We start from the raw sequence: 27,591 nt of genomic DNA on the forward strand, positions 1-27,591 counted from the left end.
AACCTCTACTAGGGCTGTATGGAAGGAAAATGTGGAGTTGGAGGCCCCACAGAGTCTCCATGGGGGCACTGCCTAGTAGGGCTGGGGAAAGGGACCCCCGTCCTCCAGATGCTAGAATGTTAGGTCCACCAGCAGCTTACATCTTGTGCTAGAAAAAGCTGCAGACACTCAACTCCAACCCATGAGAACACCTGTGGTGGCTGAACCCTGCAGACACAGGCAGGGCTGCTCAAAGGCCTGTATGCGGGACATGGAGTCAAAGGAGATTATTTTGGAGCTTTAATGACTGCCCTATTGGGTTTTAAACCTGTATGAAGCCTGTAGCCCCTTTCTTTTGGCCAATTTCTCCCTTCTGGAATGGGAATGTTTACCCCATGCCTGTACCCCCACTGTATCTTGAAAGTGAATAACTTGTTTTGATTTTACAGACTCATAGGTAAAGGGGACTTAGCTTATCTCAGATGATACTTTGGACTTTTGAATGAGGCTGAAATGAGCTGAAACTTTTGGAGGACTATTAGGAAGGAATATTTTGAAATGTGAGAAGAACATGAGATTTTGAGAGGTGGGGCGGAATAATATAGTTTGGATGCTGTCTTCTCTAAATCTCATGTTGAATTATGATCCCCAGTGTTGGAGATGGGACCTGGTGGGAGGCGACTGGACCATGAGGGTGGATTTCTTATGAATGGTTTAGTGCCACCTGCCTTGGCACTGTTCTTACGATTGAGTTGTCATGAGATCTGGCTGTTTAAAACTTCCTCCTCCCTTGCTTCTGCTCTTGCCATGTGACACACTGGCTTCCCCTGTGCCTTCGGCCATGATTGTAAGCTTCCTGAAGTCTTGCCAAAAGGCGAGCAGATGCTTGGCAACATACTTCTTGTACAGCCTGCAGAACTAGGAGCCAATTAAACCCTTATTCTTTCTGAATTACCCAGTCTTGGGTATTTCTTTATACCAATGCAAGAACAAACTAACACAAGCTAACATAAAAAAAAATTCAGAAAAAAAAGGCTATCATTATCTGATGTAAAAATCTAACATGCAAATAAAGCAAACAAAATACCTATATACCAAGAGTATTTACTTTAAAAAAACTGGCACAAAAATTTTGAATAAAAGATTAGGAAACCCAGTGTACAAACTATAGAGCTGGATTTATTACTGGTATCTCAGTTTAAAATAAACTTATTAATGTACTTCCATTATATTAATAGTTAATGGAGACTACTTATACTATTATCTCAATAGATACCAAAAGCACATTTAGGAAAATCTAAGTCTGACTTTTGGGAGAAAAAAACTTGGCTTCAGTTCCAGAATGATAGTGTACTGAGCTAGTTCAGAACCTCTTCTGTTATGAAAAACCAGAAATAATGAAAAAATGATTGACTTTCTTTTGTAACAGCAGAGCTTGCAAGAAAAAAATTCCCTGGTGCCAGAAACAAAGACAGAATTAAAAGCCACTATAATAAGTGTTTAAGTTAAAATACTGTGGTGATATGTGGGGGAGAAGAGTTTGGAAGGAGAGAGAGATAGTTATCAGAACTAGACATACTGGAGCTGTTTAATGCTATGTGGAAAGAAGACACATTATAGGACCACACCAGAAAGACATTTTATTTAAATGAAATAGTTGCATAAAGCCTAGATTCTGGAAGGTCCTTCCTTACTAGAAAAAAGCAGCTAAACCTCTATCCATTGCCACATAGAAGCCACAAGAACTGAAATTCACTAGAGCCACGAATGGGAAGGAAACATCTCCCTTACAAAATTAAAGACACGAGCCTGCACCATGCACAGGTGTGGAATCCAAATTTACACTACAGGTGTAGAAAAGAAACTTAAAATAGAAATTAACAAAAAAATTGGTCTGAGGCTGGTGATACCATAGGATTCCTGGCAGAAACAAAAGCAAAACTGCTATGGAATCTTATTTCTTTAACCCAGGAAGCAAAGGATTTCTAGAGGTAAAAAATGAAAAACAAATAACATCATGTTGAAAATGAGCTTGTGTTAAATAAAATTCAAAAGCACGAAGAAATAATCCACCATGAGTAAAGATCAGGAACACGAATTAGATGATTAATATCTAAGAATGTAAGAGAACAGAACCTGAAAGAAGCTATAAAATAAAAATATTTAAAATGACTGTGGAGATAAAAGGAAATCACAAGATATAAAATGAAAAGGCAAAATTTGAAAAAGAATCAATTAAGACTTCTAGAAAATATACCATCATAAAATGTAACAATCAATGAATAGGTTAAACAGCAGAAGGTACTTGAGACCACAGAGAAAGGTGAATTGGAAGATGGATAAGAGAATAGCAACGAGAAAGCAGCAGAGCTTATAAAGCAATGGAATATACGGAAGAGAAAATGAGAAACAGAATGAAAATACGTACTGCATCTAATAGAGGACTTGAAGAATGATGTGAAAGAATAAGGGAAAGGCAAAATTCAAAGAAATAATGGTTGAGATGCTGACAATATGTTTCTTTATAATATACTGAAAACACACACACACACAGAGTTCTGAAGAGAAAAATAAAAAGAAATCTGCACCTAGATATATTGTAGTGAAACTGCAGAGTACCAAAGACAAAGATTTTATCTTTAAAACAATCAGAGAGAAAAGAACCATAATCTACAAAGGAATAACTAGATTGATGAACTTCTAATAGTCACAGTAGATGCCAGAAGACAGAATAATACAAGTTGAGCATCCCTAATCTGAAGATATGAAACACTCCAAAACTGGAAACAATTTTTGAGTTCAACAGGATGCCATGAGTGGAAAATTTCACATAAGTACTTAAGACAAACTTGCTTCATGTGCAGAATAATGTAAAATACTGTATAAAATTACCTTCAGGCTATGGGTATTAAGGTGGATATGAAATATAAATCAGTATCGTGTTTAGACGTGGGTCCCATCCTGAAGATATTATATATATACAAATATCCCCAAATCTGAAAAAATCCAAAATCTGAAACACTTTTGGTCCCAAGCATTTCTAATAAGGGATACTCAACTTATATATACACATTTCTGAGAGAACATAACTGCAGATCTAATTTAATTTGCAGACCCTATGACCCAGCAATTTCACTTCTAGGAACTTGAGAAAACAGACAATCATGTAAAGACATATATGAAAAGGCCGGGCATGGTGGCTCACGCCTGTAATCCTAGCACTTGGGGAAGCCAAGGCAGGTGGATCACTTGAGGTCAGGAGTTCGAAACCTATCTGGCCAACATGGTGAAACCTCGTCTCTACTAAAAATACAAAAAATCAGCCGGGTGTAGGGGTGGAAACCTGTAATTCTAGCTACTTGGGAGGCTGAGACAGGAGAATCACTTGAACCCGGGAGACGGAGGTTGCAGTGAGCCAAGATCGCACCATTGCACTCCAGCCTGGGTGACAGAGCGAGACTCTGTCTCAAAAAAAAAAAAAGAAAAAGAAAAGATACATATGAAAAGATGTTTATTAGAATATAATTTATAACATGACAAATTTAGAAACAAGTTAAATGTTGTAAAGTATTAAGTTCATCTAAATGTACTGACATGGACAGATGTTCATTAACACTGTTCAAGGGTGTAGAAGCATATGACTAAACAATGTATAATGTAATCTATTTATATATTGATACAGAGTCTTTACTATTACTTTACACCCATCAAGGCTAAAATGTGTGTGTGTGTGTGTGTGTGTGTTTTCTTGAGACGGAGTCTCCCTCCATTGTCCAGGCTGGAGTGTAGTGGCACAATCTTGGCTTACTGCAACCTCTGCCTCCTGAGTTCAAGTGATTCTCCTGCCTCAGCCTCCTGAGTAGCTGGGACTACAGGTGCGTGCCACCACGCCTGGTTAGTTTTTGTATTTTTAGTAGAGATGGGGCTTCACTATATTGGCCAGGCTGCTCTCGAACTCCTGACCTTGTGATCTGCCTGCCTCAGCCTCCCAAAGTGCTGGGATTACAGGCATGAGCCACTGCACCCGGCTAAAACGTTTTACACTGAAAACACACTACTTTTAAAAAGTAAAAATAAATTAAAAGTAAATAATAAAGAAGTGGTTATTTCAGTTTTCAGCCATTAGACGGTTACAAATGTCATAATGCTGGTGAATGAAATAATTGAATAGTCAAGGTATCTGTAAAAAATACTATATGCTGTTTTGAAATGACAGGTGCATTTTTATAAATTACTGTAAAAAAATTCTATGGATAGGTGAAAGTCTGTTTGTAGTAAATTAATCATATAAGAGATTTTAATGCTGTAATTCATTTCAAACCAAACAAAAACAAACTCCTAAATTCCACACTACAAGAGTGAATACTCAACACCTGATGTCAAGATCTACAGACGAAGTCTGGGAAGATTTTTTTGCTTTAGATTCATCCTCACCTGCTATGGTGTGAATGGTCAGGTCCCCTCAAAATTCATATGTGACATCCTATCCCCCAAGATGACAGTATTGGGAGGTGATCAGGTTTGAGTGTGGAACCTACATGAATGGGATTAGTGGCCTTATAAAAGAGGCCCGAGGGAGCTGAGCTGCCCCTTCCACCATGCGAGGACATAGCTAAAAGGTGCCACCTACGAACCAGAGAGTGGGAACTCACCAGACATTCAGTCTGCTGGTGCCTTGATCTTGGACTTCCTAGCCTCCAGAACTGTAAGAAATAAACTTCTGTTGTTTATAAGCTACCCAGTTTACAGTATTTTGTTAAAGCAGCCTGAATAAACTAAGATTATCATCTTATTTCTGTAACCTTGTTTAATGGTTGCTCATTTTGACAATCCACATCTATGTGTATAAAATGAAGTTGAGTCTCACTTTCAGTTAACCCCCAATTTTAGTCACAGAAGCACTGTGAAATCTTGCCTTTAATAAGGCCATACTAAGTTTTCTACAAATACCTGTTGAATGGCAGTCTCCTACATTTCTATGTGCTAAAGTAGAACTACCATTACCTTTAGTTAGAAGGAAATAAGCATTTGGAATTCTCTAGGACATTAGGAAATACGATTAAGTTAGGAGGTATCAGAACAGATTCAATAATTCAAATTTTAAGAAATCTATTTGAAAACCCAATATATCACTTTGTCATTTATCACTTCTCAAAGAGCCTTTCAATAGCATTTGTTAAGTGTTACATGGAAAAATAAGTTTTTTTTTTTTTTTTGTGGCAATACGTTTGAAAAATGCTGTTACTTAAAGTTAAGGAGGTTTCTTTATTTCTGGACTTTAATATGCACTGTGAATCTTTGGGTAGCGGCAGCAGATGCAATATTTCTCAAATTTAGTTGGGCATGATCCTATTTATCCATAAGCATCTTGAGGTAGGAAGCACACAGGTAAACAGTGTCACGTAAGTAACGTAATCAAAAGACAGCAGTACCTTTCTCTCTTAGGAATTTATGCTAAGGAAGTAATTCAACGTAAGTTTAACATAGCTTTTTTTTTTTTTTTTTGAGATGGAGTTTTGCTCTTGTCACCCAGGATGGAGTGCAATGGTGTGATCTCGACTCATTGCAACCTCCACCTCCTGGGTTCAAGCGATTCTCCTGTCTGAGCCTCCTGTGAAGCTGGGATTACATGTCCCTGCCACCATGCCCGGCTAATTTTTGCATTTTTAGTAGAGACGGGGGTTTCTCCACGTTGGCCAGGCTGGTCTCAAACTCCTGACCTCAGGTGATCCACCCACCTCGGCCTCCCAAAGTGCTGGGATTACAGGTGTTAGCCACCACTCCTGGCCTAAGTTTAAAATAGTTTTCTAACAGTAAAAAACAAAAAAGAACCAAATAGCTTAACTTTTGGAAAGCAGCTTTTCAAACTGTAATTTATTAATACTTGACTATTATGCAGACATTAACACTTATTAAAACCTCAGAAAATGCAAGGAAATAGTCATGTAATATTTGGCAAAAACAGAAAGACATTATCATGTAAATAATTTTCACTGGGGAAAATTTTAAATTGGAGACCAAACAAAAAAGTATAGGGGTGGCGCATCATGGGAGCTTTAATTTATTAAACAATAATGATCTTTAATTAACATCCAAATGTCTGTTAACACATCACCTGGTGAGGGGAATCCTCACCTCAGAGTGCAGTCTCTATAGATGTCAATTTGGCAATCTCTATCAAAATTAAAACTGCATTTATTTTTTGACTTCACAATTCTATTTTTATGAATCTGTTTGCAGATACAGTCACACAGAAAACTATATATATTTACCAAAGCATGTTTCTAATGATAAACAACCAAAAACTACTTAAGTATCTGTTAATAGTGATGTGTAAACTATGGTCATTCACAAGAGTATAATGTACTATATAGCCATTAAAAAGAATGAGATGCTAATATGGAATAATCCCCAAGATACAATACTCAGTTAACAAACTACCACCACTAAGTGCAGAACAGTGTTCTGTATTCTCTTACATACAAGAACGCACACACTTTTACATGCACAGAATATCTTTGGAAGGATACACAAGAACTGGTAACGCTGGCTGCCTCTAGGGAACGCAACTAAGGGAGATTTACTCTTCATTATACACCTTCTTGATCTCATAGAAAACACACAAATTTTTAAAAACCTATTTTATTTAATATATTGTTTCTCTAATAAAAAATATTCAATAAAAAGTGAAAATAATGTGTTTTATATTTCATCTTACAATTTAGACTTGGGGAAATGAAGATGCTTCAAAGTGTCATGTAGTCCGAGACTACCTGAAGTTCTAAAATTGAGATTACATTTTATGACATGATTTTGTGACATGATCTACCTTTCTAACATATTAAGGACTTAATCAAAAGTTTTGAGATTTGGCCGGGCGCGGTGGCTCACGCCTGTAATCCTAGCACTTTGGGAGGCCGAGGCGGGCGGATCACGAGGTCAGGAGATCGAGACCATCCTGGCTAACACGGTGAAACCCCGTCTCTACTAAAAATACAAAAAAATTAGCCAGGCGAGGTGGCGCGCGCCTATAGTCCCAGCTACTCGGGAGGCTGAGGCAGGAGAATGGCGTGAACCCCGGGGGGCGGAGCCTGCAGTGAGCCGAGATCGCGCCACTGCACTTCAGCCTGGGCGACAGCGAGACTCCATCTCAAAAAAAAAAAAAAAAAAAAAAAAAAAAAGTTTTGAGATTTGCACAATCCAAAATGAGGCTCTACAGAGTGCTTGTTTACCTAATTCTCTTTCGATTTCAGGATCAAATAAACTGATGTGGTAACATAAGAAGGCATACAGATGTACTAATTAAGGTAAGCAGGTGTTTGTGTTCAAAGGGCATGATTCCACTTTGGATAGCAGAAGCTGGGACCAATTAGATGCATGTAATTGAGGTTTTGATGAATGTTATAAAGAAACCAATATCCAGTAAAGGACACTGTAGAGAAATTTAGTTAAATTTTACCTAGACATCTGTCAACACTGAGAAGCAAGCAAATAGAGAAGCAGGATTTAACTTTTATGCATAAATGTAATTTGGACTCCAAAGTTTTAGTGGGTTAAAAATTTTGGGGTTAAAAAACATATACGTGTATGTATGTCTTTTTACATATGTATACACACACAAATATATAAATATATATATTTAATCTCTCACTCTTTATATATAGAGAAATAAAATATACACCTGAAGAAAAGTTAGAAAATAAGCATTGTTTTAAATGACTGCATAACAGTCCATCAGGTCAATATATCACTATTTAGCCAGTCTTGTAAACAAATAACTAAGTTGTTTCGAATTTTTCTCTAGAAAGCTACACAGTTTTTTGTACGTGGACCATTTCCATATTTAAATTATTTCCTCAGAATATGACTTTATATTCACAATGTCAAGGCAACAATATGAAGGTTAGCCTTTAGATTTTATCTTTATTTTACAAAGACTTAAAGGGGTCGTTCCCCACTTGATTTTTTCCTAATGCCTATGTAATATCCTGCTTGCTAGCACTAAATTAGTGTTTCTCCATTCTGGATGCACATCTAAATCACTTGGGGAAGAAACTGATAACAATGATTATCTGAGGAAGAAGAGGGAATCTGGGAGAATAGGGGCTGCGGAGGAAGACAGGAGACTTTCTCTTCACTGTACATCTTTTTGTGCTTGTTGAATTCTGTATTATATTCCTGTGTTACCTAGTAAAAGAGGGAAGTAAGGGGAAGGAGTAAGGTGGAGAAAGCATCATCAGCAGCAAAAGCAACCCAGCAGCAGTAGCAGCACCTACAGAGCTTTGAAACGCACAGTCCAAAGTTGGGGAGGTAACTCAAACCTGATAATGAGTTTTAGAATTTCTGGATGTAGGGCCTACACACGCATCTCTGTTACTCAAAGTAAAAACAAGATACTCCACCAGTAACTGTGATGGGAAGTCAAGGTAGAGAACCATGGAATCAATAATTTCATTTTACAAGGCTGATGATGTTCAAAACAGGTAAATCTTAGAGCAAACAAAGTTCAGTATGTAAGCAGGAGGGAAAAAAGGTGCCCAAACCTTAAAAGCTCCTTAAGATTTAAGATATGGTACAAAAACGGCAACTTTCCTCATCAAGAAAAGGGTGTGTTTCCTAGACCAGCATTTTTTAGTTTGGTCTGTGGACCACCTGAAACAAAATCACTGGGCTTCATCCTGGACCTATGGAATCAAAGTCCCTAAGTATAAAGGCCAAGTATGTTCACTGATTCCTCTTTGAATCCACTGTGATGAGCCCTCTCATGACAACTGCTTATCTGAATGTTTCTTCAAGTAAAGTTTACTCCAGTTCCTACAAGACTTCTAGTTGATAACACAGTAAATGAAAGGCAGGGAAGGGACTAATAAAAAACCAAGATGACTATGGTCAAAGGATCACATATAAGAGGTGCTTATAGTAAAGTACTGATTTAAGGAAGGAAAATAGAGACGAAGGGGGTGTGGAATTTCATCAGTTTAAAAAACTGGGTGAAAGGCAATGAAATAAAAAGATTATTAAAATGAAGTCAATTACCAACAAGCCTGTAACAGGAATGGTTAGAAACTTGTATGTAACTTGATTCAATGGGAAATAAATAACTGGGGGAAGAAAAAATTACCTCTATTAAGTATACACAAACAGGTTCTGCAGCTACTATATATTTAAGAGTGTAGGAAAATGCAGTTGTACAATAAACACATATGGATCACCATAGGTCAGCTAAAAATGAAGCTTATTATAAAATAAAAGCTGTTTTTGGGCAGGTAAATTTCTGAAAAATCTTTTACTATCAAGAAGGTGCCATACAAAGTAAATGGTGGAGCAAAGCTAAATTCCCAGAGATCTAACTTTTAAAAATAAAAGGAATAACTAGTAATGTATCTCACATAAACTACTCAATTTACATAATTTAAACTTGACAAAGTATTGCCTTTACTATTAAAATCTTAACAAAGAAAAGGAACCAATGACTAAATAAAATGTTACTCTGAGACAGGCATAAACTTTCCTGAAGAGTAGTTTCTTAAGAGTAGAACTAAAAGAACCAGTATTCTACCCTAGCCATGCATGCTTCTAAAATTTTCTGGTGAAAGAACATGTTACTAGTTTAAAACAGAGATAACCTAAATATTCAACCTCAGTTCCATAAGTGCACACTGTCTTATCTAACTAGATGAGACAATTATGATATAATGTATATAAAACAGTATTTGATACATAGTGATAGCTGGTTAAGTATAAATTCTAGGATTCCATGGGTTCATTTATGAAGTTTAATATGCTACTTACTTGCAGTAACTTCTTGGGCAAATCATTTAATTTCTGTGCCTCAGTTTCCTCAACTATAAAATAGTGATGATAGAGTAGCTACTTCATAGGATTGTTAGGAGAATTAAATGAGTAATCCATGTAAGATAATAAAAAGAGCACATAGTAAGTACACATGTAAATAAAATATCAATACTATCATTTCATTCTTCGTAAAATGGAGAAAACAACTTAAAGAGCTTCAAGGATTAGTGACAACATAATTAAAGCCAATTGCATTATATCTGTCCTGCCTACAGCAAAAAGTACAAACTGGTAGTAGTAGTAATTATTTATTCTAAATATCATGAACTTCCACGAAGCGCAAAGGAACAAAACCTTACAGGGCTGCATATTACCCTGGTTGCAGAATATTGTAGGAGTGGATTGAGCCTTTAAGGCCTTCTTTTTCAATGTATATGGGACAAAAAACTTGCAGTTGGGAAAATCTGACAAAGCTACATGACAAACTCAATAGTACTAGGTTGTGCAAAGTGCTAGATAAGTGGCATAAACTGTGTTATAATAGGTGTTTAAAGGGATCTCTCTTGGCTGAGGAGGAAGTGGGAAAGTACTGAAGCATAGCAACTTAAAGTATAAAAGAAGTAAGGCAGATTCTGGGGATTGTGTCACCTGTCTTGCAGGAGGAAGAAAGGAGGGACAAAGAAGAAAGAAGGTGATTATGAAGAAGGTACTCAGGATGGGGGGTAGTTACAGGAGAAGACGAGAAGATGAATGAAGGTTTCAAGATATAGTGGTCTTTATCCGAGAAGACCTTGAGATACGCTAATGCTAATAAGGTTTTAATATATGTCAAACTATATATATAAACATCATTTTACCTTTGCCCTGTTCTTACATAATTATGAGTTTTGCTGGAACAAATTTAATTATGTTAACAAAGTAAGCTGGGCATGGTGGCACATGCCTGTAGTCCCAGCTACTCAGGAGGCTAAAGAAGGAGGATCCATTGAGCCCAGGAGTTCAAGGATGCAGTGAGCTATGATTGTGCCACTGCACTCCAGCCTGGGTGACTGAGATCTTAAAAAAAAAAAAGAAAAGACATAAAATATGGTTCATGCCGAATATCAAACAGTAGTAGGAAGAAATACATAAAGTTCACTTCTCAAACGCATTAGGATTCTTCCTCAGCTTGTGTACAAGAATGTAAGAGAAGATTTTTCCATTTCAGCATATGCTAAAAGCAAATTCCAGTTTCCAAAGTAACCACTAGAGGTAATAATTTTTTCTGTAAATCATAAAATCCTGAATTGGACAGAATTCTAGGAAGTTATCTTGTAAAAGTGTAATTTAAGAGATCTGAAAAATGCCTTGTTGCACAGTCGTCTCCTTGTTAGACTCCCTCTTCTCCCAGCCAATCCTATTTACCTCTTAAAAACAAGCCCTGGTCACAAAGAAAATTCTTCACGTGAGAAATACTAGTTCCCAGCTGGGTGCAGTGGCCTACGCCTGTAATCCTAGCACTTTGGGAGGCCGAGGTGGGTGGATCACCTAAGGTCAGGGGTTTGAGACCAGCCCAGCCAACATGGTGAAACCCTGTCTCTACTAAAAATACAAAAATTAGCCAGGCGTGGTGGCAGGCGCCTGTAATCCCAGCTACTTGGGAGGCTGAGGCAAGAGAATCGCTTGAACCCAGGAGGCGGAGGTTGCAGTGAGCTGAGATTGTGCCACTGCACTCTTGCCTGGGCGACAGAGTGAGACTCCATCTCTGAATGAATGCATGCATGCATGTATGTTAGCTCCCAAGCAGAGAGACTATTTTTCACTGGTGTATCCTAACTACTTGGTGTATGTCAAGTGGATGCTCAGTAAATATTTGTTGCCGTAAGTCTCTAAATAAACATCAGAATACATATAGCTTTTAAAGACTACTGTAAAAAGTGGTTATCTATCTCCCCAAACTCAAGCGTTTCCCTTAACCTCAGATGTGTCAGTGCTGCTGTATCTGTTTTGAAAACGTAAATATGTTCCATCACAATTGATATGAGAGAACAATTTGAACATTAAGTGAATTTCGCTGTAATTTCATTTGTAAGAAACACTAGGTGAACACGGAAAGCCATATTGAGCTAAAACAAGCAGCATATGAATATACAAAAAGTAAACAAGAACATACCTGAAACATTTACCAGCTATCACAGCTTAACAGATCTGCACGTCATTAATCACACCCAGTCACATTACTGATTTCAGAAAACTCTTTCTTTACTACTTTTTTTTTTTTTGTGAGATGGAGTATCGCTCTGTCACCCAGGCTGGAGTGCAGTGGCGCGATCTCAGCTCACTGCAACCTCCGCCTCGTGGGTTCAAGCGATTCTCCTGCCTCGGCCTCCCGAGTAGCTAGGATTACAGGCACGTGCCACCATGCCTGGCTAAGTTTTTGTATTTTTAGTAGAGATGGGGTTTCACTGTGTTAGCCAGGATCATCTCAATCTCCTGGCCTCGTGATCACCCCGCCTTGGTCTCCCAAAGCACTGGGATTACAGGCGTAAGACATGGCGCCCGGCCTCAACTACTTTACAATAACTCACAAGCTGCAACTCTTCCTGTGCTCCCTCCCATAAGCAAACTTTAGGTCTCATTCAGGGAAAAGTACAATATTCATTGTAGTATTTACATATTTCTTATTTTACATATTTCTTAATTTATTTAACATGAATAAAATTGTTATCTTTAAGATTTTTTTTTTTTTTTTTTGAGATGGAGTTTTGCTCTTGTTGTCCAGGCTGGAGTGCAATGGTGTGATCTCGGCTCACTGCAACCTCCGCCTCCCAGATTGAAGCGATTCTCCTGCCTCAGCCTCCTGAGTAAGCTGGGATTACAGGTGCCTGCCACCGCCCCCAGCTAATTTTTTTGTATTTTTAGTAGAGACAGGGTTTCATCATGTTGGCTAGGCTGGTCTCGAACTCCTGACCTCAGGTGATCCACCTGCCTCGTCCTTCCAAAGTGCTGGGATTACAAGCATGAGCCACCATGCCTGGCCTTATCTTTTTTTTAATGTTCACAGGTGATGTTTCCAAGTGTTACAGCCATAATTCCTTTTTTTTCCCATAAGCCCTGTGTGTTTTTTTGTGTGACTTTGCATAGCATGGTGATATTTAGGAACATGCCTCTGGCTCAACAACTGACTATTAACATTAACCTCTCCAGGATGCCAAATGGGATGGCAGAATGTTTCGACCTATTTAGTTGTCAATATGATGCTAACAGTTTCCTTTTCTTTCTTTCCTTCTTTCTCCTTCTCTTTCCTTCTCTCTCTTTCTGAGACAGGGTCTTGTTCTGTCACCCAGGTTGGAGTGCAATGGCACAATCATGGCTCATTGCAGCCTCAATCTCCTGGGCTCAAAGGATCTTCCCTCCTGAGCTTCCTGAGTAGCAGGGACTACTGGTGTGCAACCCCACAACTGGCTAATTATTATATATTTTTTGGTAGGATCTCCCTATATTGCCAAGGCTGGTCTTGAACTCCTGGACTCAAGTGATCCTCCCACCTTGGCCTCCCAAAGTGCTGGGATTACAGGTGTGAGCCACTGTGCCTGGCCCAGATTCTTATTACTAATTACAATTTCTCTCTCCTGTGAATTGGCTGACATTATCACACTGCCATGAATTACTCTTAAATAATATCTTTACCACAGAAAGAAGTGTTGATAATGCAGTCAGAATAGCTGGATGATGCTATAATTTTAAAAATTAAAGCAAATTTTAAAACCTTTTGACCTCAATGAACATTTCAAAATTAAACATAAAATAAGAATCATATTACCTAAGTACATACACTATTTAAATACCTTTTACGTTATTGACATATTATACAAGTATCATATCATATACCAGTTAGGTAATACTTGGTGCACTTCAGATTTAATTAACTTTAAAAGAATTTATAAATGTTAATTTAACATAAAGTTTTAAAGTTTACTTTTTATAGTAAATTACTGGAATTATATTTCTTGGAGCATGATGTTACAACTCTATCTAGGCAAAGCAAACTTAATCTCCATTTAAGATAAAAATGAGATAACTATAATCAATTTTTACCATAAACTTTATCACAAAACAGTTATAATACTAAATCATTTCACACAGATAACCAGTTATCTGCAAAAATAATATAATCCAAATGCTACTTATTTTAAGTTAGCTATTATGTTCAGATTTAGAGTGATTTAAAATTTAAAGGGAGCAAATGATTATGTTACTAAAAACTAGATTTCTTAATTTTATAAGCCTACAATAATTTACTTTCTAAAGAATAACAATAAACATTAATAAATAAAGTAGCATAATAATCCACACTACTTCCTCTTAAAGAGAAAATTTCCCATTTTGTCATTTAATGCACTGCCTCAAGGCCATGAATGCTGACAATTTCTGATGGTTAACAGGCTTACCAGTTATAAGTTCTTCTAAAAGGAATGTGCAAGTCGGCCACACTTGGCAATTTATGTACTGTGGTTTTGTGGTAGGTACTACATTTTCTAAGGATCGAGAAAAGTGCAATAAATCTAAGACGGAATGGTTATACTTCATCAAAACATATTATATAACTGACTACCTTTTGTGCATTTTATAATTTATACCTATTGTTTTGCAATACATTATCATTCACTGCCCTCTTTCACTCTAATTTTTGGATAATCTATCCTGTGCATAAATATCATCTACAAAAGAAAACAAGAGCTAAGTATGATAATAAGTTCCTATTTATGGGTAAAAGGGAAAGAGGATAAAAGAGAATAAAAGCACTTAAGGAACCAATTTTCATCTTACACCAACCATAAACATTTATAACAAACCAATTCACTGAATGATGTGTAGAAATTTTAGTAAGTTGGTTAAATATTAATTTTAAATGGCACCTTAATATTCAGAGAAAGTTATAAGAAGTATCACTGGCTGGGCATGGTGGCTTACGTCTATAATCCCAGCACTTTGGGAGGTCGAGGCAGGCGAATCACCTGAGGTCAGGAGTTCAAGACCAGCCTGACCAATATGGTGAAACCCCATCTCTACTAAAAATACAAAAATTAGCTGGGCGTGGTGGCAGGCACCTGTAATCCCAGCTATTCGGGAGGGTGAGGCAGGAGAATCGCTTCAACTCAGGAGGCGGAGGTTGCAATGAGCTGAGATCGCACCATTGCACTCCAGCCTGGGCAACAAGAGTAAAACTCTGTCTCAAAAAAAAAAAAGTTTCACCAACTGATCTGATCCCCATGCAGTTTCAATCCCTTACTCGGTCCCATGGTTTTTCCTGTTGATCTCATATAACTCTGCTCATGTTCTTTCTAATGTCATGGCCCTCAGCTGACTTTTTCCCATAGGGGACTACTGGCCAGCTGCTAAGGGAGAGGGGTGTGTGTGTGTGTGTGTGTGTGTGTGTGTGTGTGTGCACTAGGAGTATGATAATTAAGTTCACAAGTTAGACAAACTGTACACGGATATTTGCTACTACTAATAAAGTACCAGAGTTCTAGCTTTCTATCCATCTATCCATCCACCCCTTCCTCCCTCTCTTCTTCTATCCAGCTATATGAATTAAAGCATCTAATCTAGAAAAAACACACATGTGTTTAAAGTGGTATAAACAAGAATGGTCACCCCAGCGTGTGCTTCTAAAAACAACCTCAGTGGCCATCTAGGAGGAATAAATAAGTACATTATTGCATAGCCACACTAAGGAACACCATGCAGCTTTTTGTTGTTGTTGTTGTTTAGTGGAATATATCAAAATAATTATATGGACAAATATATCCAAATAATTATATGGACCTATAAGACATTACTGATTGAAAAAAAATCAAGATGCAGATTCCATGTATAATAGCTTTTGTGTAAAAATAAAGATACACAAAAGATGCATTATATTAAAAAGCTGTTAAAAAATGTTTTGTCCTTTCCTATGATGCTGAAAACAGACGTATTTTAAACGGATATTTTTATATGATTGTATGGGAAAGATTCTGGAAGTATACACACACTAATTATTCTGGAGAGGGGGCTGAGTAGAAGCACACATGGATGGAAGGTATTCCAAGGAGGTTTAGTCATCTGTCCCAATTTTTATAATAACACATATTCATGCATTACTATAAAGTTATTCCTTATATATTTCTCCATAACATTACTTGTATTCTGATATGTAGATGGAGTAAGAATAGAACAGAATGAGTTATTTGAAAGTACCTGTATTAGCCAACCACAGGTACTTTCAAATAACTCAAAGCCTGTGTTGTCTATGCTGAAACTGTTATGGATGTGCAGTTCACAGCTGCAGCACTGACCAATTATCAGGATGCTTGATAGATGAGATTTACAGTTACTTTCTAACTTAAATGTTACTTATGAATTTATATATGTAGGTCCATCCATGATTAACCATGTCTAAGCTTAGTGTCATAATTTGTAATACTTGGTTAAAACGAAGCCAGGTGACTTTTTTTTTTTTTTTTTTTACCTAAAGGCTAACTCAAGGTGAACTATTTATTACTCAAGCACTCAAACTGACTAAGTATTACACATCTACCAACGAGATGGTTTAATTAATTAAAGGAAAGAGGTAAGGGGTGATAGAAAAAGAAGTAGGCTTATTGTTACTATTAAATGTAAGAGTCTCCCAATAAACAAATATCTTTATGGAAAGTTATTGGACTATCATACACAAAGGTGGACAAGACACACTGTTTTCTCTGAGCCTAGAGTATATAATCACTTTGGTTCAACACTATGAGCCAAGTCCTGTGCTAAATGCCTTAAACATGTATTATTTCAGTTACTTTTTATAATATTCCTGTAGTGAGGATTAAGTGAGAAATTGCAGGTAAAACTCTTTACACAATGCCTGACAGAGTAAATGTCCCTTATCAGGGATTACTACTGCCTAACCTCTAACTTCATCAATTCAACCCTCACTCTACGGTAGTCAGCTTTTCAAAAGATTCACTGACTTAACACATACCAGTTCTGAGAAATCTTGAACAGATTCTCATTGCCTAATAAAGTCCAAACTCCTTCATCTGACATTCAAAAAAACATGACATAGCTCCATCTCCCATCACACCCCTCCCTATCCAACTATTCTCTATGCACACTGGACTGCTCACAATTTCTATATTAAATATTTACATCTCCATAACTTAGAAATACTCTTGCTGCTTTCTCTAAAGAATTCTATCTATCCTTCATGGTTCAGTAGAAACATTACCTTCTCCACAAAGCTGATTCTCTCCAGTACTCTTAAGTGTGTTGTATGCATCTCTATTATGATACTTTCATATTACTTGTCTGTAAGCTCAGTAAAACAAGGTTTATTAATTTCTACATCCCTGCTGTGTCCATTTACATTGAATAATGGAGAAAAATTTCACCATTAATAGCACCACTGAAAATAACTAAGATTTGATATTCATATGTAATTCCTTCTTTAATTTCTACTTCAATTCACGTAACAGTGGTAATGACCCTAACTGGTAGCTCCCTTTCCAGCTCTAATTCAACACTCAGTGACACATAATTCTTTAAACACCAATCAAATAATGTGGCACATAATCAGTGACCTAATGCTGACTAAATTGCCAGACATTAAATTCATTATGCATTAATACCGCAGGAAGGGATGTAAGGAAGGAGTTAAGCACATGCTAGAGTATTAGGATTGCCTTTTAAATTCACAATTGGGACACAAAATTCCTCTTCAGTTTTGGGTAATCTCTAACCTAGATGAACTGAACTTTAAAATCAAAAGACATGTATGATTATCTACCCATTTAGTAAATAAACTCATCTTTCAGGGATTAATTCTGTTTCTACATCTATATAAATTGGTAAAAGGAACAAATATCCTTAAAAGCCAATTGATCTTGGCCCTCTAACCATTCATGAGTAGCTTTCTCTTGGTTAAAATCTAAGGCATTAGGAAACCTCAGTTTTTGGTTTTGCTGTTACACTCCAGGATGACTCCGACTATTTGTAACTTCCTTGGCTGGTTTCTTTTGGGTAATCAAGTAAAAAAAATAGCAAATATTAGTTACACACTTAGTTTAAAAATATAACTAAATTCTTCAGGTAAAGTACTATAATACATTGCTCGGTTCTATCCAGAAATAATACGTCTAATTTCCAATTACTGAAGAATATATTATCCTTTTTTTTTTTTTGAGACGGAGTCTCACTCTGTTGCCCAGGCTGGAGTGCAGTGGCGCAATCTCAGCTCACTGCAACCTCCGACTCCCTGAGTTCAAGTGATTCTCGTGCTTCAGGCTCCCAAGCAGCTGGGACTACAGGCACACGCCATCATGCCTGCCTAATTTTTTTGCATTTTTAGTGGAGGCAGGGTTTTGCCATGTACGAATATATCAACTTTTTAGGTAAAGGCATTAGTAGTGTAGAATAGTTGAGGATCTCAGGAAGAGGGAAGTAGTTTCATTAATTGAATTCCCTATACTGCTTGTACTCAATATAAACCTTTTAAAGGAAGGCAGTTTTGTTGTTGTTGATGTTTGTTTTTCAATTTTTTTTTGTATGTTTATAGGGCTTCACTCAATAGCATTTCAAATTAATGTTTATGTTTTTGCATTAGTTTGCTACTACTAGCAAACAAGTTAAATTAGAAATATTCAGGCAAAAGGTATGTTAAACTCAATACTAGCTGCATGTTACCTAGATGTTAGTGTTACTATACTTTAAAGCAAGATGACTATAAGTTTTGAAAGTCAAGTTTTAGTTACTATAGATTTAATAATAAGGCAGTTACACAGGCTAAGCTTGACTGGTGCCATGGACTTTAGCATACCTGGAAATAGAAAAATTCAAATTGTAGCTGTTCTTGGTTGGCCCATTGCCATTTCTGCAGCTTACAAATTGTTAATTAAGTAACTGCAGTGAGCTCATCTCTACAGGATACTTCTTTTCCAGGGCAGGTCCAGGAACTGGGTCTGGAGCCTTGAAAGCAGAAGAGAAACTAGAGTAAACTAGAGGTAGGCAGAACAAGAAATGTGACCAGATAACATTATGAGATGTAATAGCAGTAAGGTAGTGCCCAAAGTCTCTCACATAAAATATTCTGAAGGGAAAATGGGTCTCTTAAATTGCAAGTAACCAAAGGATGCTGTTTACTTTGGTTAAGTCATTCTTTTAACCTACCCAACACTATTCTGGACTGTCAATTCCAGGAACTCAACACAGTAGTTTTTATGAAATCTCTAATGTCTTTTAGCAACAGACGGTCCAACAGGAGACCACAGAGTAACTCTAACAGAAAGAGAAAAACAACAACAAAATCCAAAATTGGAAATGTAAAGTCCTCATTTTCAGGTCATTTTGCTCTTCCCTTTCACTATCATATTTCCAATCATCTTCTAAACGCTCCCCTAATTTCCTATGATCAATTCCCAAGGGTTTCTTAAGAAATGCTTTAGATATATCCAAGCAATGAACTGAATGTTAAGTTCCAATTTTTAAAAATACTTGGTAATTCTTAAAGAGGGAGGCAAAGAACAGCTCATAAGATGTGGTTCTTAACCACACTGGAAAATCTTTTTTTCCATTACCAAAATAGATTCAATGATTTAAAAAAAAAAAATTTTTGTTAGGGCCATATAAAACAAAAACCAAAAACAAACTTGCAACTACGAAGGTTACAGAAATAATAGGATATTATGAATGGTAGAATGTTGTACTATTTTGATTACTAAAACCTGGAAATGATGTCCTTATGCTTGGTAGGCCGGTACCCTTAGGAATTTCTCTAAGAAACTAATCCCACAGGAGTCAAAATAAATAGAATTTTCTGCTGCTCTGAAATTATCATAGATATTGTGAAAATTGTAATAGGACAAAAAAAAGTAGTGAAGACGAAGATCCAAAAACTGAATTCCCTGCATTTCCAGTAACTAGCAATATAAACAGCAAAACAGAGTAAAAGTAGTTTTTGCGAAAAATGTAAATTTTCCATCTATTGTGATGGCACATTGTAGGACAAAGAATTCTGTGAGAGAGAAGTCTAAGTTCAGATCTGACTTCAGTATGGCCTTGAATTTAAACTGCAGAAATCTCCCTTTTATTAAATGGAATATCACTACCCACCCTGATGTACTGTCCATGAGATTTAGCTAAAGTGTATGTAAAGCACCTAACAGTGTGGCACATGTAGGCATTCAATATATTTTTCTGCATTATTAAAGAATGTAACACATTTTCTTGTTCCAAACGTGGGTATACTTAAGTTTTCATTTTCACAAATGCTAAAGCAACAACTAGGTAGCAGGCTTTCGGTTTAAATAATTCAACCATAATCGCATTCTAAGACATGTAACTAATTATCTTCCTGAATAGCCACAAATTGAGTATATGAGAGAGGTCAATTTTGAGAGCTGATGATAAATAAAAATATAACAATTTATATTTAGGATATAAAAAGAATTAGTAAACAAGAAGACATGTAATTCTTCTCTAAGTATAAAACACTTCTGTCAACACATCTCTTGTTAAAAAGTTATATATAGATCTGGTATAATGCTTTTTAAAAAAACATAAGAGCAATCAATGCATGATATAATTTGGTCCTTAAGTTAGGAAATGTTTTCAGGGTAAAGAAAAGCCGTATATATGGGCAATAATTTTCCTCTTACTGATAGAACAGTGGGTTCCACACAAAATTATTATTTACCAAATATGGCTCAAAGATCAGATTACACCCTCTCTAAAATTACCAAGTAATAGAGCAAGTATCACAAGCCACAAGGAATTTTAAAAAATGATTTCCTTATAGTCGTTTTAAGTGTATTCTCTACCACAACTTTATTTTAAAATAGTTTTAAAAAGTTAACATGGAAGTGTCTTATTCAAAATATACTAAAACTTAGATGATAACACTGAATTACTGTATTCTTCAGAAAGAAGGGGAAAGGGTATTTAAGTTTGAGGATTTCCATTCAGTAACCCATATGAATAGGCTTTCAGTTTAAAGACCATCAAATAAAAAAAACCACTTCAGATAAACCACTACTTTTTAAATTTTTTAACTAGTCATCATACTGAAATCTCATTACTTATAGTATATTTCAGTTGATTCTCTTGGCTTTTCCAGGTATACAATGTTATTTACAAATTATAATGAATTTGCTTTTACTCTTTTAAAAAAACATATTAAGTAATTTTTACTTATTATCAAAACTCCAATAAGCAGCAGAGTTAAAACCAGAAATGTATCTGTAGCTGTCTAATCTCATGTCCGAGGTTCCTTCTTTATTGTACTAGCTTGACACTACTAATAATTTTCTTTCTGAAAACTTCTTTTCCGGTCAACACTGTGCATTCTAGTTTCTTAGAATTCTTATTTCTATGCCTCTTATTAATGTTTGCCAAAAGGATGTAGGTGTAAAGTTATAACATTCATTCTCTCTCTTGTTCCTCTGGCATCTTATTTACACTCACAGCATAATCTAAGGAGAATCTCCTTTAAATTGTAGTTTAAGCTTTTATTCTACTTGATGAAACTTAAAAGATTCTGAATCACAGATTTGATGTTGAAAGGAGCCTTATAGATTATCTAGTCCAACACCCTTATTTAATAGAAGAAAAACATAAAGTTCAAATAATATGTCAGTAGAATCTGAATAAAAGTTTAACACAGAAAAAAATTAGCAATTACTTATGAATCGTAAAGTAAATGCCCACATTTACATACAATAAATATAAACAAAGCAATTAAACAAATTTCAAGAGTCATTATTGAGGCCGGGCATGGTGGCTCACGCCTATAATCCCAGCACTTTGGGAGGCCGAGGCGGGTGGATCACCTGAGGTCAGGAGTTTGAGACCAGCTTGGCCAACATGGTAAAACCCCGTCTCTACTAAAAAGTACAAAAATTAGCTAGGCATGGTGGTGCACACCTGTAGTCCCAGCTACTAGGGAGGCTGAGGCAGAAGAATCGCTTGAACCTGGGAGGTGGAGGTTGCAGTGGGCCGAGATTGCACCACTACACTCTGGCCTGGGCAACAGAGATTACGTCTCAAAAAAAAAAAAAAAAAAGATTAATTATTGGGCCATGCTTCTTTCCTGTTAAAAAATACTTATTCCTACTTCTAAGAGACTTTACTTATATGACAGTGTCAATGTATGAGTCCATTTATTAAAGTGGATTTAAAAATTACAGAATGGCAGACAAAAAAAGTTAAAACCTACTTAATCCTACATATTTATGCATTAATTATATCCTAGATTTTCTTTTTTTTCTTTTCATTTTTTTTTGAAATGGAGTCTCACTCTGTCACCCAGCTGGAGTGCAGTGGTGTGATCTTGGCTCACTGCAACCTCCGCTTCTGCAACCCCACTTCAAGTGATTCTCCTGCCTCAGCCTCCCAAGTAGCTGGGACTACAGGTGCGTGCCACCACACCCAGCTAAGTTTTGTATTTTTAGTAGAGCCAAGTTTCACCATGTTGGCCAGGATGATCTTGATCTCCTGATCTCGTGATCCACCCGTCTCGGCCTCCCAAAGGGCTGGGCTTACAGGCGTGAGCCACCGCGCCTGGCCATATCCTAGATTTACTAACAAAATTACGTTATCTGTGCTTCCCACGTGAGTTGATGTCTTGACCCAGTCCAAAAGACAGAAACAGCATGGACTGCTTGCTACAGCACTTAGAACAGTGCCTGGCACATGGCAGCTCCCATTGCTGCTAAACAATTACTACTCTAAATATATTCACATTATAATAAATATAGCCATAGGAATGATTCAACCATACAGAAAAGAATCCTGCTACAAGGTGAATTATCTCACTCTACCCCTTTTATTCTGTTTTCCAGGTTTGGTTCCATGAGTAGGATCACAACCCTCACTTATTTAGGCACACCTTTCCAATTGATAATTTCTGTTATCAATTCAGAAACACTTCAAGATCTCAACATCAGTCTGTTAGGCTCCTTGTAGGTTGCTGTTAAGCTCCTTCTAGGTTTCATTTTAAAAGGAAATTTTACACTCCAACAACTTCCAAGCTTTCATGTGAAGCAAAAATATGTTGTTTCTTCTTAATTGTACTTATGTTTAAACTTAAACTCTTCCAAAACTAGTTTCCTTCCTCAACTTTCCATTTTTGTCAGAAGTAGCAATTTCTTTTCAGCCTGAAAAGTGAAGTTACCTTAACTCTTCTCTCTTCTCTTTCTTTACCTTTATCCAACTCCTTGAAATCTCATCCATTTTGTAATTAACATTCCTTAAAATACAACTTCTAAGACTCTCCTCAATGGTTATTACAGTCAATACAGTCCACAATTACTTCCATAGTTCTGAAATAAAATGTTAGGACAAGATTTTTCCATGAAGCTTCATATGGAAACTCATTTGGTGGTGGCAAAAATCTGAGTTGAACTGATGTAAGGTTATTTACAGGCTTGATTTAGCCCACTTACTGTGAATATTTTCACCTTCACTGCAGAGATATTAGTGTCTAGTTACAGGATGATACCTCAGACCTTGCTGGGAGAGTTATGTAATATACAATATACACGTTACCTTTCCCAAATCCAAAAATGTTTGAATCCCAAAAACACAGCTGGCCTCAGAGTTTCAGATAAGGCATTGTGGACCTGTATAATATTATTCTAGGAATCCTAATTTAGGCATCCTGTACTTAACTTTCTTCCTGATACTCTCTCTTACCTGACTCCATGCATCTCAGCTCCCATACCACCAAGTTCTATTATTTTTCTTTCCAGTGTCTCCTGCAATTCTACTGTCTCTAACTGCTTACCACCCTATCCCTATCATCTAACATATAAATGACCAGACCCACTGCTTAGCTCCCTGCCAGTCTTCCCACCCTCTGTGTAAGTATAGTATAAGAGATTAAGAAAGTTTCCTATATAACCACTTTAAATATTTCACTCAATTGCAGAGGAATTTAATAAACTGAAACAGATAAATAATAAAGAGAAAGGATAGTGACTGTGGTATTACAAGTTGAGTTTCTGTTATCTTTTTAAACAGTTTATCTACAATTGTGAGCTAAGAAGAGTTTGACCCTTTTTTCTAAACTGGTTGAAACTTTGAAATTTTCTATATTAACATATCTATTCTGTAACTGAAACAAAACAAACAAATGAACAAAATTGGCAAGTCTCCTTTCCTGTTTATCACTTCGGCTAAAACCCCTCAGTGCGGTTTTCAATGCCTTCTCCAGTTTGGTTCCACTAGATCAGGGGTCATGAATCCCTCTGGCAGTCTGCAGAAAGCTACAGAGTCCCCCCCTCAGAGTGGTTTTAAATGCATAAAATACAATATGTAGGATTATAAAAAAGGCCAGTTTTACTAAAATATAGTTAATTGTTTTTGAAAATATGGTTTTAAATGCATAAAATACACATTACCAAGAAAACCAATTATACTGAAACAGTTATCAAGTGTTTTTAAAAACCTTGTGTGATATATTCATACATATGCTTCTTTAGTAATAATATAATAAAATCTAGTGGGAGTCTAATAAAAACCATAATTCTGAAGTAGTAATATGCATAAATTATAGAGATATCGACAACTGTAATCTGAAATATCTGTGCTTTTTCTATTAGTAATAAAAGATACAGGTACTGCTGATACTACTGTAGTCTGCCGCTTAAAATCTTATTAAAAGGAAATGCTAAATTTCAGTTCAAAGTTCATAAAAATATAAAGATGTCACTTTTTTTTTTTAATCTAAATGCATGTAGCCCTCTAAATTCTATCCCTGGATCCCTTCAGGGTCATGCAGATTAAAACTACTCTATTAAATTCACCTGCTTCTATTTCCCAGCAGTCCCCACACCCTTAGGAATCTGGGCAGGCCTGTCTGAACATGTTCAACCCACACTTTCCTTTCTTTGCTTACTACACTACTGCCCTTGCTTAGAATGTTGTCTTCACCTTGAGGCTTATCAAAATCTTAACTACCTCTTCAAAACCAATTCCAATTTCACCTTCTACTTGAATTCTTTTTATCCTGCTTCAGCCCACATGACCTTTTCCTAGAACTACTAATGTAGCTGTAGGTCAATGCTTTATGATTCAACATTTAATTATTCTCTTACATAGTCTACTTCTGTGTCTCTTCATCTAAGTTATAAGATCCCTGGAGACATGTGCTATGTGCTTACACATAGAACACTGCGTATACATAATATAGGCACATATAAACTACTCAGCAAGTGCCCCCAATAAATCAAGCACAGAAGATCATCTGTTTGGCAACTTCGAGTACCAGAAAATACATCAAGATAAGCCAAAGTTCCACTAAGGAGTTAAAACAGACATAAATTAGGCTTATAGTTCACCTCTATCAGAACCTAGATACTCCTATTTAATTAAGAACCCAGAAGCTTATTTACTAGGCAGCAATGAATTCCAAGTAATAAATTAAGGAAGGAGCACTAAAGTCAGCACAAGACAATGATTCATTCCAAACATATTGGTTAAGCACTACTACATGCCAGGCACTGTTCTAGAGTCTATGATTCAGTTCTCATATAGCAACTTAGTGCCAGGCCTTGGACTAGAACCTGGGGTTCCTGACTCATTCTAAAGCTCTGAAACAAAAAGTTATTTCTATCTTCCAGAAAAGGTTTAGTATGCAAGGTAAAAGTGGGGGAGGGGAGGAGGTCTTACTATTTCAGAAAGCAGCAAAGTATGTGAAACATTATAAAGAAATAGATTTGGAGGTATGAATATCTACATTTATCTACACACGATATATATGATATATTGTAAAATCTCTATAAAATCTCTAAAATAGATTTAGGAGTAAGTTTCAATCATTTTATGTACTTACTACCTAAGACTACTAGATGAATGAGGTGTTACTCTGCTTATTAGTATTTTAATCACAAACACTTCATAAAATTGTATTTTTCTTCAAAGAGCCCTGCCAAGTTGCTTCATTTATTTGATATAAAAATAAAAAACTAGGCCAGGTATAGTGGCTCATACCTGTAATCCCAGTACTTTGGGAGGCCAAAGCAAGAGGATCACTTGAGCCAAGGAGTTCGAGACTAGCCTGTGCAACACAGCAAAACCCTGCCTCTACGAAAAATTAGAAAAAAAAAATTAGCCAGGCATGGTGGCTGGTGCCTATAGTCCCAGCTACTTGGGAGGCTAAGATGGGAGGTAAACTGAGCCCAGGAAGTTAAGGCTGCAGTGAGCTATGACTGTACCACTGCCCTCCAGCCTGGGTGACAGAGTAATACCCTGTCTCAAATATATGTATGTAAACATATATGTTATGTATATACACATATATATTTTATATATATAATACATACATACATATCTATATATAAACTTTTCTACCAATCTCCTGGAGGCGAGGTAGGGTGGGGTGGTAGTAATGATGGTAGTAGATATTATTCTAAATAATCTTAATCTTTTTCCCTGGGGAAACAGACCAAAAGAGGATAATGAGAATGCGGGTAGGAAATGGGGAATTGGTCTCCACAAATTTCAAGCTCTACTGCTGACTGTGACTAAAAAAAAATTAATTTTCCTAAAGGGAAGTTCTTAGACTAATAGCAATGGAATTCAGTGAGCGAGTGAGGGAAGGAGGGAGGCGGAAGGGAGGGGTGGGACTGGAACAAGTAAACTAATAGCCTGACAATACCATGCTGGCAACCTAAAGTCACCTTGTCCAAAACTCAACTCACTGCCTCCTACTCACTAATGTATTTCTCTGTTAATTATAAATGACATGCTTCTGAAGCTAGAAACCTCAGAGTTCTCAATTCTTTTCCTCTCCACATATAATCAATGGCAAAGTTTCACTGATTACTCTCACAAAAATTTCTCTATTCCACCACAATGTCCTTGTTCAAGTATGTGTTATCTGGGCAATCACCTAACACCATGACCTCTAGTTTGACTGCTTGTTCTACTCTTAAGGTTTTCTTTTTTTTTTTTTTAAGAGACAAGGTCTTGCTCTGTTTTCCAGGCTGGAGTGCTGTCGTGTAATCATAGATATGCAGCCTCAAACTCCTGGGCTCAAGTGATCCTCTCAACTCAGCCTCTTGAGCAGGCAGGACTACAGGTGCACTTTACCTGCCCAGCTAGTTTTTTATTTTTATTAGAGATGGGGTCTTGCTATGTTGCCCAGGCTGGTCTCAAACTCCTGGCTTCAGCAATCCTCTTGCCTCGGCCTCTCAAGGCACTGGTATTACAGGCCTCATGCCTGGCTAAGCCTTTCTAAACTGTATTATACAGTGGTAACAAACTTGGCTAGCTTCCTAAAAACTGGCTGAATCATGTCACTTTCCTCCCTAAGAAAGGGAAGAGATTTTGTAGAGATATGCTGTAGTGAGTTTCAGCAGAAGGTGCTGACACTGACGTAGGGAATAATGAAAAAAAGGCAAGAGAGAGGAGACCTGAGGATGAAGAATTTAGAATAAGTCAGAAAAATCAGGCAGAGAAAATGTTGGGAAGAATGGTATCAAGAAAGCCAAGTGAAGAGTTGTAACAAAAATGATTATAAAGTTTAAAGTTTATTATTTTTATAATTTTATAGCAATAAATTTTCTATTAATAGCTTACATTTACTAAGTGCTAGGCACTAGGTCAAATGACTTATAATGCATAAACTCATTTAACGCTCCCAATAATCATGTGGGGCAGGTACCTCTATATGAGACACAGTTAACTACACAGTTCTGTCCTACTAGACAAAGAATTATTTTATACAGCTCCCTTTCCTTATTCCCTGAGATGCTTAATGCAAAGCACTTAAACATTCTTACTATGTTGGTGTCAATAATACCAGAGAAA

At 36.7% G+C, this 27,591-nt stretch overlaps 1 protein-coding gene across 2 annotated transcripts in view; it reads right to left on the reverse strand.

Moving 5' to 3' along the window:
* Positions 1–27,591, reverse strand: part of LOC116463159 (TGF-beta-activated kinase 1 and MAP3K7-binding protein 2) — a 93,572-nt gene that overhangs the window by 50,156 nt on the left and 15,825 nt on the right. Inside the window, exon 1 of one of the 2 annotated variants that reach the window (XM_058434484.1) lies at positions 18,602–18,654. The exons of the other annotated variant lie outside the window; for it this stretch is intronic. The gene's annotated coding sequence lies outside the window, so the exon portion shown is untranslated. Of the gene's footprint in view, positions 1–18,601; positions 18,655–27,591 lie in introns of those variants that run through there. 2 annotated transcript variants of the gene reach the window in all.

Source organism: Hylobates moloch, unplaced genomic scaffold, assembly GCF_009828535.3.
Source record: "Hylobates moloch isolate HMO894 unplaced genomic scaffold, HMol_V3 SCAFFOLD_28, whole genome shotgun sequence".
Classification (NCBI taxonomy): domain Eukaryota; kingdom Metazoa; phylum Chordata; class Mammalia; order Primates; family Hylobatidae; genus Hylobates; species Hylobates moloch.